Genomic DNA, 16,773 nt, shown 5'->3' with positions numbered 1-16,773 from the left:
AAAGTCAGTTTTAGGAGAAGAGGCTGCACAGTACGGTCTCTGCAAATTCTTGTGAAAAAAATACAAAGTTAAAAATTTTTGTCCTGTGATATCACATGTGACAATGTTTGGTACTGTTTTCGACAGAGACAGAGAGAGAACAGTCCCTCATGGAAACCCTCATCTTTCCCACCCTAGAAACAGCACACGGTTCCCAGAGCCGGCTCTGCTCCCCTCGCCCCCCGTGAGACTTTGTGCAAACCATTCCTTCGCCCCACACACCTTCCCCTTCTTGGATTGCTTGCTGAACACCTGCTGCCTTTAAGACGTAGTTCAAGTGCCTCCCAAGCAGGTTTCCTGCTCCTCGCTCCTGCCCCCAAGGTTGCTCCCTCCCTCCTTTGGTCGGGGGCCAGGCATGGTCTTCTCCATCAGAGCACGCTCACTGGGTACCCCACGTGTGAGCACGGCTGGAGCTCCACCAGAAAGGCAGGTCCCTGAGGGCAGGGACTTGGCTTAAGTGTCTCTCCAAGGTCTGGGCCACTGCCCAGCACACAGGAGCTGGGTAACCTCGGATCAATAGACCTTTTAATCGTGAAACTTTGAAGCTCACTTCCCTTTAGTAAGGTGGGATCATGACTCTTGATTTTTTTTTTTTTTTTTTTTAATTTATTTATTTTTATGGCTGTGTTGGGTCTTCGTCTCTGTGCGAGGGCTCTCTCCAGCTGCGGCACGCGGGGGCCACTCTTCATCGCGCTGCGCGGGCCTCTCACTATCGCGGCCTCTCTTGTTGCGGAGCACAGGCTCCAGACGCACAGGCTCAGTAATTGTGGCTCACGGGCCCAGTTGCTCCGCGGCATGTGGGATCTTCCCAGACCAGGGCTCGAACCCGTGTCCCCTGCATTGGCAGGCAGATTCTCAACCGCTGCACCACCAGGGAAGCCCCATGACTCTTGATTTTAAGCAAAGTGTCCCAAATCTGAAAAACACCCATGAAGCAGGATTTTTGAACTTTAAGCCAAAGTACTGAAATTTCTTGTACGGAACTGTCTCTGCTTTAATCCCTCACATTGTCAGCATTAGGTTGTAAGTCTCAGACTATAGGAGCCAAAGTCACCACTGTGGGTTTGTTTGTTTGTTTGTTTGTTTATTTATTTATTGATTGATTGTATAAAATAGTTTCAAGCTCCCAATTCGTGTTGATGCATTCTATGAGAGAGGCTTTTCTAATGGGACAAAATGGAATCACGCGTGTGTTTAGAGTTCAGTTTTCCAACTTAAATTTTTCTGCTTTCCACAGAGGAAGACATTTAGGAAGGAGCTGAAAGTGTGTGATTCACAGATTGAATCTGGGTGATGATGGGTCCTGGGTTTGCAGAAGAAATAAAGATGATGGAGGACACCCTGGCCCCTCAAGATCCAGTTTCTTCTGTTTGCTGAGGATGGAGGAAGAGGGCAAATGGCTTGAAAATTCTTCACTGTGTGTCTGAGTCTGCCCGCGGGCTGGTGCCCCAGAGGCTCATTGCTCTCTCTGGCCGGCTGTGTCCCCGAACCCAGAGCAGAGAGACCCAGGCTGGGTTCAGGGCGGGCCAGGCTGGACCCGGGCACTGCTGCCCTTTACCGAGCATGCGCCGTGCACCAGGCCCCGTGCGCGGGCTTTTCAGACACGGACTCTCTCATCCAATCCTCACAGTTCCTCCATTCCAGAAACGTTTAATAAACTGCCTCTGGGTATCACGATGCCCACTGGAGATACAGGGATTTTTAAAATGTTTAAAACAGCAAAGTTCAAGTTCCTCACTGCGTCTGCATTATGTTTGGGAAAGCACACAGCAATAATTAAATGTATAAACAAACAAACTGAGTGTCAATAGCACAACAGGAAAGTAAACAGGGCCAAGAGATGGAGAGCAATAGCAGGTATTTCATATGAAAGAAGGCCTCTGACGAGATGAGGCTTGGCAGAGAACTGGGTGACGTGAATGGGGAACAGTGTTTGAAAGCCCGGAGGCAACACTGTGTCTAGCAGGCTTGAAAAATTATCATCCTGCAAATTACTATTATTCCCACGTTACGGGGAAGCCATCCCAGGCTTCCATCTGTATGGCAGAGAGACTTGTCCAAGATCACAGAACTAGTGAACGGTACTGCTGTCATTTGAACCTGAGCCTCTCTGACTCCAAAGCCTTTGTTCTTTCCATCCCACAGCCATGTTTCAAGGCAGCTCTTGGTGGTTGAAAAGGAAGAGTCGTACGAACCCTGAGCTCATTGTCCTGCCTCAAGCCCCACCCCAGGAAGTTTCCTGGCACTTCCTCCATCCGTACATCAAGCAGTGGCTACTGCTCAGTGACTACAATCGTTATGCACCTGCCTGTACTGGGCAGCGAGGGAAACCCCGTGCCTGAGCTCCCGCAATCTCACTGCAGACAGCTACGTGGGAGGGACGCAAGTCAAGCCTGCGGAAGGTCAGAGAAGCAGACAGGCTCTCTCAGCCGGGGGAGCCTGGGAAAGAGCCTGGAGGAGACAGAATACAGGCTGGGCTCGGCGAGTGAGCAGAGCAGATACGCTTCTGGTTGGTGCCTACTCAGCTCGCTCGTCATCCTCACCTGGGGTAGCTGAGGTCATGTGATGGCCATTCGTCCCTCCCCTCTTCTCATTCCCTGCTGGTAGAATGTTGTCTGTCGCCGTGACCCGACCTTGGCCACATGATTTGCACTGGTTCATGGAAGGTGGGTGGAAGCGACAGGTGCCTGTTCTGATCTGAAGCTTTAAGAGTCAGGGCAAGGCGCCACCAGTGTCTCCATCCTGCCACTTTACCATGAGCAGAGAAACGCCCTATAGCTGCTGGTCCCAGAATGAGTGGACATGGTAGGGGCAGACCTTAGCCCAACCCATCCTCTAGGGCCGAGCTCAGCCAATCCCGGCTGAGCTGGGAGATGCCAGCAGTGTCACAGCTGACCTATCCACCTGTGACTGTGACATAACCATGTGTTTTAATAAGCCAGTGAGATTACTGGGGCTGCGTGTGTGACCCAAACAGGTAAACCCAGGCAAGCATCTTGGAGCACCTCTGGTCCAGTGGCTTTCCCAGTGTTGTCTGGGAAAGTTTTAAAACACTGTTGAGCTCAGCTCTCAAGGACTCTGCTTGAATGGTCCGGGGGCTGGGCCAGACATCAGTACTTTGGATAGATTCCCAATGTGCAGCCGGGCCTGAGATGCTCCGCTCGGCCAACTTCCGGCTGCTCCACCATCTCAGTGAAAGAGAAATGACCGATGGGAGTCCTCGGAGAGCAGCAAAGCCTAGCCTGGAAGCTAAGCCTTTCTGATTCTCACTCTCTCCCTTACTAAATGGGAAGCTTCCCTGACCTCTTCTGGCATCAACATTCTCCACCTTCCCATGGCCTTTGAGCCCAGAGCACAACAAATACAAATCCCACCTGGTTGGCAAAAAAAAAAAAAAAAAAAAAAAAAAAGGCAGCTGGGCATAGGACGTGAGATGTCAGTGCAGTGAGGCTATTCTGGGGACGAATCAAATCATGGGGGCTCAGGAATTGTAAGCATATCAGCTTTTCCCAATGTCCTTTGTGCTGGATTTAGTAATTCACCCCTTCCCCCCTGCTCCCCACTTCCCACTCCCTGCCCCCACGTGGACCTGGACCCTCTACTATTCAGGGGGCACCGGCTGAGTCAGGCTGAGACCTGGCCACCACCTTCCCATGGTCCACACCACTCGGTCCAGCATTTCGCATGTAGCACACCCTGAAGGTAGAGTTTTTTAATGTAGTGGTAGGGAATTACCCAGATCATCATATGTTTTTTGTTGTGGATCGAAGGCCTTTCAAATCTGACCTGCTACTAAAACAAGATCACGTGAGTACGGGCACACCAGTTTAACTGGGGGTAGAAAAATGATCCTCACTTTTCCAGCCTCTGGCAGTGGAGTTGTCCCTGGTTACTGCTCTGCCTCCGTCTCCACAGAGACTACTCCGGGCCCAGTAACCATGGTGATAGGAGAAGATGTGAGCAGATGGGAGCTCTACTTCCAGAATTTAAAGTCCTCATGTTGGGGGAAGTGTGCAGGAATGAGGGGCGGGAGGAATAAGGGTAAGGGAGGGAGGAGAAGTTACAGTATTTTAACCCAGGAATGGATTGCCGTGCTGGGGACAAACCAGAAGGAGTGATTTTTTGTTGCCAAGCCAAACTCTTCTCCTTGACCTCGATAATGATTTATTCCCCCCTCTTCCCCTTGCTGTCAGATCCTTCTAGACAATAGCATTCCTAGGGAACTGGAGACAAAAGATTTCTGTACCATGCAGAGTGGGAGGCGCTTTTTAACCACATTCAAATGTATTGCATGAATATATGTTTAATGATGTATCATTCACTTAAGAAAACAAGGGTCTGAAATCGTGTCAATTTAGATTCAGTATGATTGATGATGGAATGTTGAGAGGACCACAGCCCAGGAGGTATGAAATCTAGGCTGTAAGGCTGGTTCAGTTACTCACACCCTCCTCACCCACCGGGCAGCCTTGGGCCGGTGACTTCTCCCGGAGACTGGGTTTGTATCTCCAAGGTGCTCTTAAGATGTCTGTTGACTTTGAAGTTATGTGAAAAAAAATCTTACTGGATGTTAAACTGAGACTTTTGGTGTCAGTTTCTGCTGAGCTCCCCACAGGCTGACACCAATAAAATAGGTGACAAACAACTATGCAGGGCATGTGTAAAATTGCAAAATGTGTTTTTCAGTCCTTAGCCAAAAAGAAGGTTGAAGAGTAGACAGGGAAGATTTTTTTGGAGAGAGTTTCAGTTTGCTGAGGGTCACTCCCAGCTCCTGGGAGAGAGGACAGTGGGTCATTCTGCCCGCCTCCCACCCAACATCCAGGGGGGGACCATCAGTAAACCCACTTGGAGAGCTTGACCCCTGACCCTCTGGAATCGGGGGAAACATAGAGACTTGTACCTGACCCAGAAAGGGGGTCATGGCTGAGTGCTACAGCCTGCGGTGGGAGCATGGTGAGAAAGACGGCGAGTTCTGGAAATAATGGGAGGAGAAGAAAAGTGGAGAGGAGGAGAGAAACTTTAGATTGCACAGGGAATCTTGGATCTTTTACTGTAGACCAAAATAGACTTTCTATTTGGTTTATTTATTGAGGGAGACTGGAGAAGCTGACACCAAGCCTGACACTTCATCCAGGGGATGTGGTGGGAGGGGATATCCACTGAGAGCATTTAATGAGGAACAACGAGAAAAAATGAAGTGGCTTTCTGTTTGTGCCCTACTGTGCCAGCTCACTCAGTAAACTGGTTATGGGTTTTTATGGGCTGAATTGTGTCCCACCAAATACATGTATTGAAGTCCTCACTGCCAGTACCTCGAATGCGACTGCATTTGGAGACAGGGTCTTTAAAGAGGTAATTAAGTTAAAATGAGGTTATATGGATGGAACCTAATCCAATATGATCGGTCTCCTTATAGGAAAAGGCAATTAGGACACAGGCACACAGAGAGAAAAGGCCATGTGAAGACACAGGGGGAAGGCAGCTGTCTACAAGCCAAGGAGAGAGGCCTCGGGAGAAACCAACCCTGCTGACATCTTGATCTCAGACTTCTAGCCTTCAGAACTGTGAGAAAATGTGTTATTTAAGCAGCCCGGTCTGTGACACTTGTTATGGCAGCCCTAGCAAACTAAGATATTGGCTGTGATTATTTGGGGACTTCATTGGCCTGAAAAGATGCCAGACCACACACCCAAGGGTCTCTGCAAAGATATGAATTCTCGAGTCTGAAAAAGGACCTGAAGTTTTGCCGCTTTGCTATCTCCTCCCCAACTCACTCTGGAACTAGCACTGACTTCAGTCATCTCTCCTTTTCCTGAGTCATGGGTCCTGGGATCTGGGCTGTTCCTCCACCTTCGGTCAGATACACAGAAGTTCGTGGGACTTCTCCTGGTTCTCAGGACTGGAAGTCAGCGCTAGGCAGGTTCACTTGTAGGTGAGTTAGGAGGCTGCCTGCGCTGTGGCAGCTCAGGGTGGAGGGGCAGGCCTGCCGCCGCCAAGTTTGATCAGAACCCAAACCAAACTGAATCTAAACCCAGATCCCTTCCCCACATGCTCCCCAGTTCTGAAAATGTTTTCTCCTCATGCCTCCCATGGCATCCAGAGCTAGAAGGAGCCACAGAGGCTGCTCTGGCCATCACCACGGCATCTAGTACAGGATTCCCATTCATTCATTTACTCACTCATCTACCAAACTAGAATAAACTATTAAAAAGGGGGCAAGATATGCAAATAAGTGGGATTTCTATCTTTCCAGGAGCCCTCCCAAATGATTCATTTCTAGGTACAAGGACTGCTTCTAAAGGGAAAGAAGCTTCCAGGAAAAATAATCTGCATTCCCAGGTGGCTGTTGATGAGGCATGGTCTGGGGGATTGCAGTGCTGTCTCCCACTCCTGCTCTGCTCTGAGACCTCGCCAAACTGAGTCCAATATCAGGAAGTCCATTGAGGACCAGCCGCACAGCCATGGTTGCAGTAGAACAGAATTCCCCTCTCTCCATGTGCCTGGCTGGTCTTCAGGATGTAAAGCTCACTGGATGGACACACCCAACGGCTTTCTTGTCATTTCTTGCACTGTGGGATCCTTGGGTTGATTTCCTGCCACCTCTGATTGCCGAGACTAGAACACACATCTTCTGCTGCCTAAACTGACCCCAGGAAGACAGGTCCTGCCTGAGCTCCTCCTTAGAGATGGGCTAGAAAGTTGGACAGATGGAGATGGAGTGGCAGCTTCCTTTCTGTGGCCAGAGTTGCCTGTGCATCCCTCCAAAGGACAGGTCTCCAGACATGAAGATGGTGTTGGTCCAGGTTGGAGTGTCAGGCTCCAGGGTGGTGCTTGGGAAGGAGGAATTCTGGGCAGCAGTTCTGGGACCAATCATTGACCTGCTGCCTTGCTCATGAGGATGGGGGCTCCGTCAGAGCAGGATCCATCTGGGGTGGAGCTGATCTCTTCAGAGAGGCCTGGTCCTCCTCTCGCACTGGTGCTGGCTGGGGTGAATTCAGCTAAAGACCTTGCAGCAGCTATACCAACAGGCCTTTCTGTCTCTAGGTTTCTTACCTAATCTCAGAGCTTCTGGGTCACCTGTCCTTTCTCAGATGTATCACCTACTCACCTTCCCCTTCCCTCTCTCACTAGACTTTGTTCCTTTGCCTCCTGAGACTACTCATCTGTGGGAAACAGTCTCCCACACCTCTTAGGACTCTACCAAATATTCTAGATCCTGAAGCGTTAAACTTTGATTACCCCTGAGGACACAGCTTCCCCACCTGCTTCCTTCCGTGGCAGCTCTGGCAGTGGGATTGCAACTGTGGTGGATGCTCTTGGTGCCTTGTCTAGACCCCCTTATTCATACTGGGCAACAGTCTCCAAAGTGCTATACGTGTGAGTGGCCAACTGCTCACAGCTGCCCCAAATGGGGCCACCTTGTGCCAGGCGGCAACAGTTGACTGGCACAGGGTACAAAAGGCTGGCCTCTGGCCTCACACTGGAGCCAATTCGATGGTGCAATCTGTGCTCCAGAGCTCCCTAGCTCCGGAGACTAGCTCCAAGTCTCCAGGCAAGACCACATCCTTGCTTGGCTTTCTTCCCAGCTTTATCCTGCTTTCCTCACTCCCCTTCTCCTGGGAGCACCCCCTCAATAAATCACTTTCATGAGAATCCCTGCCTCAGGCTCTGCCTCTCGGGAACTTGACCTAAGACAGCATCCTCCCTGCTCCTGGGGGCCGCAGTCTGTCACACAGTCTACTGCATCTTCTGGAGCTGCTGCCCCTCAGATTCTTCAACATACAACTGACTACTGACAGCCTCCCGTGCTTCTGTCTGCCCACTTCTCCACTACCCCTCATGCTCCTGTCCATCAAAGTTGCCAGTGCCCCGACCCTTCTCCTCTGCTGTCAAATCCACTCTGTCCTTCCTTCCTTTCTTCTTCAGCGTGGGCTTTAGGGTCTATCTCTTCAATCTTCTTTGCCAACACCCTTCAGTCCTGTCCTGCTATTGTTGTTGTTGTTGCATTTTCCTCCGGTGTTCCTAACTCTTCACCCGTGAAACTGTCTGAGCCTCACAGGGGCCTCTGGGGAAAGTCACATAGCCATGCAGACTGCTGCCTGAGAACGTTCATGGTCTCCAACGCGAGGCTGCCAAGAAATCCTTCTGTTCCTGAGTCAAGTTTGTTTCCCATCGTAGCTATTTAAAATCTTCTTGACGGTTCTCAAACTGCCCACCCACCACTTCCCACTCCTTCCCTGAAGATAACCTGATCGTCTACTTTGCAGAGAAAATAGGTGGCGAGCATACATCTTCCTCTACTTCCTGGCTTCACACCTACCGACTGCTACATCCATTCCCATCCTTAAAAACTCCTTCTCTACAGCCAAAAAGAAAGCCCCACTCTTCTCCTCTTGTCTCAGTTCTGACTCCTTCGCTCTTGCACTTCCTCCCCGGTGATTGTCGTCTCCTTGCCTTGCCTTTAGTTCTTTCCCTCCCTGGATCTTCCTCTGTCACTCGAGTTGCTTCCATCTTGCATCCACCTCTGAACCCAGCCCCGTCTCTCTCTCTTGCCTTTCACAATCAGGATGAAAGTGTCATCTATGCATCTGGAGTTTACCCCCAACCCTCCTCTGAAGCTGTGTTCACTGAGGCCCCCAAACATCTCCATGAAGCTAAACCTACCGCCACTTACCGGGATCTCCTGTCACATCTCTGTGGCTTTTACCCCCAAGCCCACCCCCTCCTACCCTGACACTCTCTTCTGTTCTGTGACTCCCCAGCCAGTCTCAAGCCACTTGGGGCACTTCTTCTCAGGCTCTTATACAAGCTCCTCATTCTTCTCTGACCCTAAAATGTCCCCTATCTTTTGCCCTAACCCTCTTCTCTTTGTCCCAACGTGTATTCCCGGGGGCATTGCCTCCACACCCTCACTGAAGATTTCTGAGTCCCCAGCACTGATGGCTCACATAGGGCTTTCCATTCATTTATCTAACCACCTACCAGATATTGCTAATCAGAAATCCCACAAACCCCTCAATCCCAGCATATTAAAAAGGGAACGCATCACGGTTTACCCAGGACATCTTTCTCCTTCTGGGTTCCCAATCTTGGTGGGCACAGTGGGTTCAATGGTGTTCTCCCCAAAGATATGTCATTCTGAACCTGTGAATGGGACCTTATTTGGAAAAAAGTTTTTGCAGATGTAAGTTACTTAAAAAAATCTCAAGATGAGATCATCCTGGACTAGGGTAGGCCCTACATCCAATGACAAGTGTCCTTGTAAGTGAAGGGAAGAGGAGGAGGCCATGGGAAGGGAAAACACAGAAAGAGATTGGGGTGAGGCAACCACAAGGCAGGGATCCCGGGGACGGCCGGCAGCCACTGACACTTAGAACAGAGGCAGCAAACAGACACTCCTTCAGGGGCTCCAGAAGGAACCAACCCTGATATCATCCTGATGTTGGACTTCTGGCCTCCAGAAGTGTAAGACAATACATTTCTGCTGTTTTAAGCCACCCATGTTGTGATGAGTCCTAGGAAGCTAAGACAGTGGGTGCTGCCACCTCCCACCTGGCTGCCGGGACCTAGAGGCTGTGCATCGCTCTGACCCCCGATCTGGCTCCACCAAGTCTCGTGGGATCTTTTGCTTTTTCTCACTTTATTGCTTCTCTCCCTCTGGGCTCTCTTGGTTCCCTACCCGAGTACCGAGCTTAAGGACCTAGATGTAGATTCTGCAGTTAGAGATCCTGGGTGGTCTCTGTTACCTCCAGCAATTTATTTAACGTTGTAATATTTAGTTTCTTCACCTCTAAACTGGGTAAATAATTGTACTGGTATAGGTTGTTAAGAGGTTAAAATAGGTAATAGATGCGAAAGAGTTTCGAAGGTTCTTTTAGCCTAGTAAGCGGTCAGATGCTTTAGCTGATGTCACTACCAGCCACTGTCTATGGATTAGGACAGGAGCCAGTGTCGGACCTCTCATCCTCCTGGTACCCACACACTGACGTGTGGGCCACATTCAGCTGGAGAAATGCATCTGAAGAGCAAATATTTCCCTGTCTCTCTCCCACCTCTGTTTCTTCCATCGCATCCCATTGTTTGGGGATAAATTCCATGCTTCTCCACGTGGGGTGCAGGTCCTTCGTGATCTGGCTGCTGCTTCTCTCTCGAGGGTCACGTCTCACGCTCCTGTCTTGTGCTTCAGCCACTGTGAGCCCTCAGCTGCCCGCACCGCGCCCTCTTACCTGGAGGCGCTCTCCTCTCCTCTCCCCTTCACTCTCCCTCCCGTGCGTGTACGGAGAAGCCAGGGAGGGCTCCCCCTAAGGAAGCAGGAGTGAAGCTGGGACAGCACGCTCCCCTGACTCTCCCGCACTGGGAGAAGCACCCCCTCCACGGGTTAGGCCATTCTGGGCCCACCCTTCCAGCGCCCTAATCACGCTATGCAATGATTGCCCACTTATTCACCTGGGTTTCCCACACGCTGTAAGCTCCTTGAAGATGGGGGTGCTTCTCGCTCACAGATCTTTTCTAACGGCTAGCTCACCACCTGGCAGACACTTAGACACCTGGGGACTATCTGTTCAAAGAATTCATTCCTTGAACACTTTCTTTAAGTCCGGCTCAGTGCTAGGTCCTCAAACACTGGATTGATAAGGTAACGTTACTGCTGAAACAAATCCATCTGAAATCTTAGTGACTTCGTGCAGGGGAAGGTTGTTTTCTGCTCTTATGAAAGTCACTGGTGGGAGAGTGCGGATGGAGGTGGGAGAGCTCCGGTCCACGAAATTTTCAGGGAACCAGGCTGATGGACGTTCTGCCATCTTTAAAACGTGGTTTCCAAGGCCTCTCTGGCCACCAGCCTCTGGTTGGCAGGTGGGAAAGGGAGAGGACAGAGGAGGATGATGGGAGAGGGCTTTACGGGCCAGGCTTCAACATGTGACCTTGCTCCCACCCTCATTCTGAGGCTGGAACTCGGTGTTAACGGCCCCGCGGCAACGTAGAGGGGGCTGGAAAGCACACCCCGGCGGGCAGCCACTGGGGCTCTGGAGGGAAGCCAGCATCCCTGCCGCACATCCATGGTTCCATTTAGCCCTCGCTGTAACCCTGCAAGGAAGGTAAAACTGAGGCCAAGAGATGCGAAAGGACTCATTCCAAGTCTCTCAATACTGAGACCCAGGTGCGTGTAACTCAGTCCCCGGTGTTTCCTCCATGCCTTCGTGTCTCCACTGGCACACAGTTTACCAAGGCTGCATGCCATTCTCTCCTGCTCTGGTCTCCTGGCCCTGTCCTCTGGTCCACCGGTGACTAATGCCAGCCCCTGGTCAACTTTGGCCATGGTGAACATCAAGCCATCCTGGCTTTTTCTGGAACTTTCTCCAGGGTTCTGGAACCCAGCCACATGACCATCAGTCAACTCACCCCTCAATTCACTCAGGACAGTCCTGTCCCTCGGTTTCCCCAGAAGGGAATGGCAGTAGCTATTGTGATAGGACCTTGGGAGTTCACTGCTGTTCTGAGTCAGTACCTAACCTGGAGCTATGGCTGCCTATCTTATGAAAACGAACTTCTGAAATGAGGTTAAAGCCTTAGCTCAGTTACTAAGTTTTCTTCTGCACGCAGAGCTGCACTTTCATGTGAAAGGGCCCTTGGAATTCACGTCCTCTGCTTGTTTCTGGCAGAACTGGCTACTGATGCTGACATTCCCAGTACGGCATTCAAGGCCTTCGTGATGTGGACTCTGAAGTGGAAACTTCGGGTTCAATTTCCGCCTCGCCTTCCCTTCCCCTCCTCGTGGCCTGAGTGAATAATCCGTCAGTCCTCCCACGCTGGACCCTTCCATGTATCCCTGTCATTGCACACCTGCGTCCTCAGCAGCCCAGGCCAAGCCTCCCCTGGTGTCCACCAGAACCCTCCTCATCCTTCTAAACAGTGCAGGCAGCCCGATGCTTCTAAGGCGCCTTCCCTGACCCTCCTCTACTTCCCCTGTCCTTTGTCCTTCTGCTTTACAGCATTCTCCACAGCTCACAGCCTCACCTTCGTCTATCTGAACATCCATCTCCCTTCTGGATCGTGAGCCCCTGTACAGAGGCTGATTGGTTCTGGTTTGAATCTTCTCTGCTCAACCCAATAGTGACATTGAATAAGTAAGTAAAGATACTGCAATGGAATCAGAGACTCTACAGTTGGAAGGAACGCAGAGGCCATCAGTTAAACCTTCTCATTTATCATTTGGGGAAAAATGTGTTGGGCTCAGAGAATTTAAGTAACTTCAAGTTGAAGTTCAACTTGGTTGAAGTTTGCCTAGCTGGTTGGCAATACATTTGGGACTATCAGCCAACAGTCTTGATTTTTGGCTGGTGACAGAGAAAACCACTGCACCTCAGAATGGCTCCTTAATTGAGCCTTTCAAAGACTGTATTCTCCTTTTCTTGTCCCTAGTGTTCTGGGGACTTCTGTCAGTGTGATGTTGCCCGCGGATACCACTGAGATCCTGTCAAGGACAGAGCCCTGTGTTAGGGGCCAGGCTTGTTGCATTGTCCCCTTGCTGTGGATGTGGTCATGGATGATGGCGCTGCAGAGACAGGTGGGCCCTGCAAACCCATTCTTCATGCTGGACATCGCCTCTCCTCCATGGGGGACTCTGCTGCTGGAAGAGCAGCTGGGGCCCCGCACTGGTCTTGTAAAGAATTCAGGGAACAGATGGATCCAGCAGATGCGGAGCCACGGGCCTCGGAAGAAGCCCTTCTCAAGGGCCCAGCAGCTGGTGCCTGTCCCCGAGTCCAGGCTGCCTCTGGTCCGGGCGAGCGTGGGTGGGGAGAGGGGGCGATGGACGCGGCTTGGAGGATTGAGGCAAACGGTAAGTAAAAACAATGCGAAGGAACTAGATCCCTGACCCACGCGGCTTCATCGTCACATTTTTTCCTGCCATTTGATTCTGGCTCCATCTCATCTGTTTGTTTTTGATGCTTCATTGAGACCAGCTCCTCCTGAGAAATGCGAAATGACGCCGTGCATACAGCTGAGGTTTGGACAATCTCGACTCATACTAAACTTGGGATTTTTCAAACGATTTCATCAGAGAAAATTCAGTGAACAAAGAAAGAGGATGCTAAGATCTTCAAATATCCTCTGCTGTTAGTTGGTGAAACTGCAGGCTGATGTACACATAAATTACACCTTGAAGATTTCTCTCTCACGGTTTTACCAAAAGGATGACTTTTGCCCAACCAGTGGGGCTTATTTTTCTTTGGCTAATATTGCTGCCAGGTGGAGACCCTCCTTTTCCTGAGGCGCCTCCTTCTCTGCCTCCTTTCTGCCCTAAGTCGGGCGTCATGATCTTGCTGCAAAGCTGCCATCTGCCAGCCCGGCTCAGGTCTGCCCCACGCAGCCTCCAAGTAAACCCAGCACCAGGCCACAGCCTCTCTCCTCCTCTAGATGGTCCGACCACGTCACTCTCCCCCTTAAAACCCCTCGATGGCCATCCATTGCTTTCAGATAACGCTGGGCTCCTTACCAGGGCATACACAGGCTCCATCTCCTGCCTGCTTCTCCAGTCTGCTCCCTGCCTCTGTACTAGCTGCCTCTTCAGTGCAAATCGAAGTCGCAGCTCTGCCAAATGCTTCCAGCACCCCAGACTCCAGGCTCTCCTGGATGAGCTGAGGTCTTTTCTTCCACAGCTCCCTCTGCCTGGAACCCTGTCTTCCTCTTCTCCCCCTCGCCTCCGGCCCCTGTGTCACCTCCTCCAGGGGACTCTCCTGGCCAGCCAGATCCCCATCAGAATTAGTGTGAGCCACCCTCCCCTGTGTAGACCATTCATCTCACTTCTTGCAGGGCTCTGTCACCCCTTCTATGCGCTCGTCCGTCTGCCCGCCGGTCAGAGGTTCCTGAGGGCTGGGTCAGCTCCATCTCCGGGAGGCTTGGCACAGATTAAGGTTTCGGCGGGTGCTAGTTGAATTTGTCAGAGAATGAGCACGGGCCTCAGATGAGATGCTCTGTTCAGGGCTCTCCCTGGCCCCTGCCCGCCTTTGCCTCGTGTAGAGACAGCTGCAGGGCCCTCAGGCCAGAGCCCCTGGGTCAGAGAAACAACTGTCTTGTGTTCTCTCCAGAAATGAAGATTGCAACATCCTCGTGGCCTGGAGTTCAGGGTTGGGGGGTGGACGCAGCATGGGGTAATGGTGGAGGCGGGGGCCTGTGTGGGGGGGACGTGGCATCACCGGCCAGAGTGAGCCCTGAGGGACCGCCCAGCCCAGCCCCAGGCCAACCCCCGCTCCCCCCCCCCCCCAGACAGGCTGCACAGGCACTCAGAGGCGGCTGCTCTCCTCAGCCCCTCTCCCACGTCTTACTTCTTCCCCGTAGCCGGTTACGTGTCAGGCCCTTCTCATCCCATGGGAACCAGCACCAGCACCTGAAGGTATTTACCAAACATCAGCCTTGGTTATATTTTGCATATCATCCACCTCCAAGGGCGTTCAAATGACCTTCTAGCAGGGAAGCGCTATGTCTTGGAGAGTGGTGCCACCTGGTGGCCACAGTGAGTTAACATCCGAATTCTCAGTCCAGAGGAAGCCCAGAACCAGGCCCACCGCCCAGCGCACAGGCTGCGTGACGGCAGGGTCTCTGCGGCCTTGGTTGAGGCTCAGAATAAGCCCTGCTCTCCCCGAGCCATCTGTCCAATGGTGGCAGGGCTGAGCGTGTGTGGCCACAGTAGAAGCAGCAGCCCAAGGCTTCATGTGAGCGGTGACCAGGCACGGATGCGGAAATTTCATCCTCCTGGAATCTGAGAACTGAAGGGTGGTCTAGAGACCAATCAAGTCCCGACCACTCCTTTCTCAGATGGGCAAACAGAAGTCCAGGGAGGGGAAGTCTTGTGATAAACTAGTTGAAGAGGGAGGACAAGAGCACAGGTTTCTGGGCTCCTTGACTGACAATCACCCATTCTAGTACTTTAGGACAGCTCATTGTGATGTCTGATATTTCTCTGAATTGCTGTTTTACAGGAAGAAAAAGAGTCAACCTGTACTCCGATATGAATCTTCTTCCTCTTTTCCAAATGTCTACCAATTGGGTCCAACCCTATGGGAAGGAAGACCTCCTTCCTCCAGGAAGTCTTCCCTGAGCAACTGGAAATCTCCCTTCTGAAGCCCCACAGGCAGCCAGTCACTCAGCCCCTATGTACAGAGGGCCTGATGTAGACACTGGGATTCAGTGTTCACAAGACAAAGTCCTGTGCTCAAGGGGCTTACATTCCAGTGGGAGGAGACAAGCGATGGATAGATGGATGGATAGATAGTAGATACATACATACATACATAGTTACACAGATACACAGATAGATACATAGATACATAGATGATGGATAAATAATTTCAGGTACTAGCAAGTGCTTTGAAGATGATAAACAAAGCAACATGATAAAGAAGGACTTTGAACCGCTTTAGCAAGAGTGATGAGGGAAGGTGTTCTGGAGAGGGCTCAGCTGCAAAGGAGGATGAGGAGGGAAGAGAATTCCAAGCAAGAGGAACAGTAAGTGCAAAGGCGCTGAGTCTGGGATAAGATTACCCGGTCCGGGCACAGAGAAGATCAGAGAGGGGGATACTAGTGGACCAGGGGGAGAGTGGAGGCTGATGATACCAGGGAAGTGTGCAGAGACTAGATCTCGGGGTGAGTTGGGTTTGTACGCTGCTCGCAATGGAGATCACGAGAGGGTTTAAGCAAGAAAGTGCCGCAATCTTACTTACACCACAGGCAACTCCCTCGTGTGTTAGCACCTGAGGACTCCGGCTCTGACACCCCCTCATCACCTGCAGGAAGTCCTTCCTCACCTGCCAAGTTGGAGTCGGTGCCCCTCCCCGTCTGGACCCTAGAGTTAACATCTTCATGTCGCCGTCACTGTACCTCCCACCTTGTTTAGAATGAATGATTTATGTGTCTTTCTACTTTACTAGGAAGTAAATTCCTGATGTAGGGAGACAGGGGTAAAGAGTCCAGATCTGGAAAGCGGCTTTGGTGCAAAGACTCGCTCTACCCTTCAGTGGCAGCCTGGCTTTGGGCAATTTAATCACTGCCTTAGGCCTCAGTTTCCTCGTCTGCAAAATGAGAATAATAAATAGCACATACCGCATGGAATTGTCGTTATAATTAAACAATATGTGTAAAATACCTCATAACAATGGCAGGTGCCAAGTAACCACTCTGTAAATTGTAGATATGGTTCCGGGGTGTTTTCTCAGGGCTCACACAAAGAAGGTCGGGCCCAGCATCTCCTAGGGCCTCTGGCAGAGGTGAGCATTACTTGTGGGGAGATGGGCCTTTGGAGGGAGGGGGTCCAGTCAGAGGTTCAAGCAGTGAGGTGCGAGGACTAGGCTGGCAGATGTAAGAATGAAGAACAAGGGATGATTTGTTGATTTGATTATTCTGTTAGCCAGCATGGGAGAATGAGACAAGACGCCCTGTCATCCTTCAGCCCCTCGGGCTATCCATCTGCGAAATGGCAACAGTATCCTCTGTATTGATTGTCTCAGAGGGCTGCCGAGGGGCCTCATGTTATAATAAGAGGAAAGGATTGGTAACCTGTCAGGTACCTCTGCCTGTTCATCTCTGAGGCCACACTGTGCCACACTATGTGCCCACCTCGCCTCTCTCTCTGATTTCCCTGGGCGCTGAGTATACTATAACCAGCTTAGTTTGCAAGCCCAAGCCTAATACCTACATCACCTTGGACACATCAAATTCTGAACCATTTAGAGAGGAAAT

The sequence above is a fragment of the Balaenoptera ricei genome, chromosome 13 (genome assembly GCF_028023285.1).
Source record: "Balaenoptera ricei isolate mBalRic1 chromosome 13, mBalRic1.hap2, whole genome shotgun sequence".
NCBI lineage: Eukaryota > Metazoa > Chordata > Mammalia > Artiodactyla > Balaenopteridae > Balaenoptera > Balaenoptera ricei.
Note: the sequence above shows the minus strand (reverse complement) of the source record.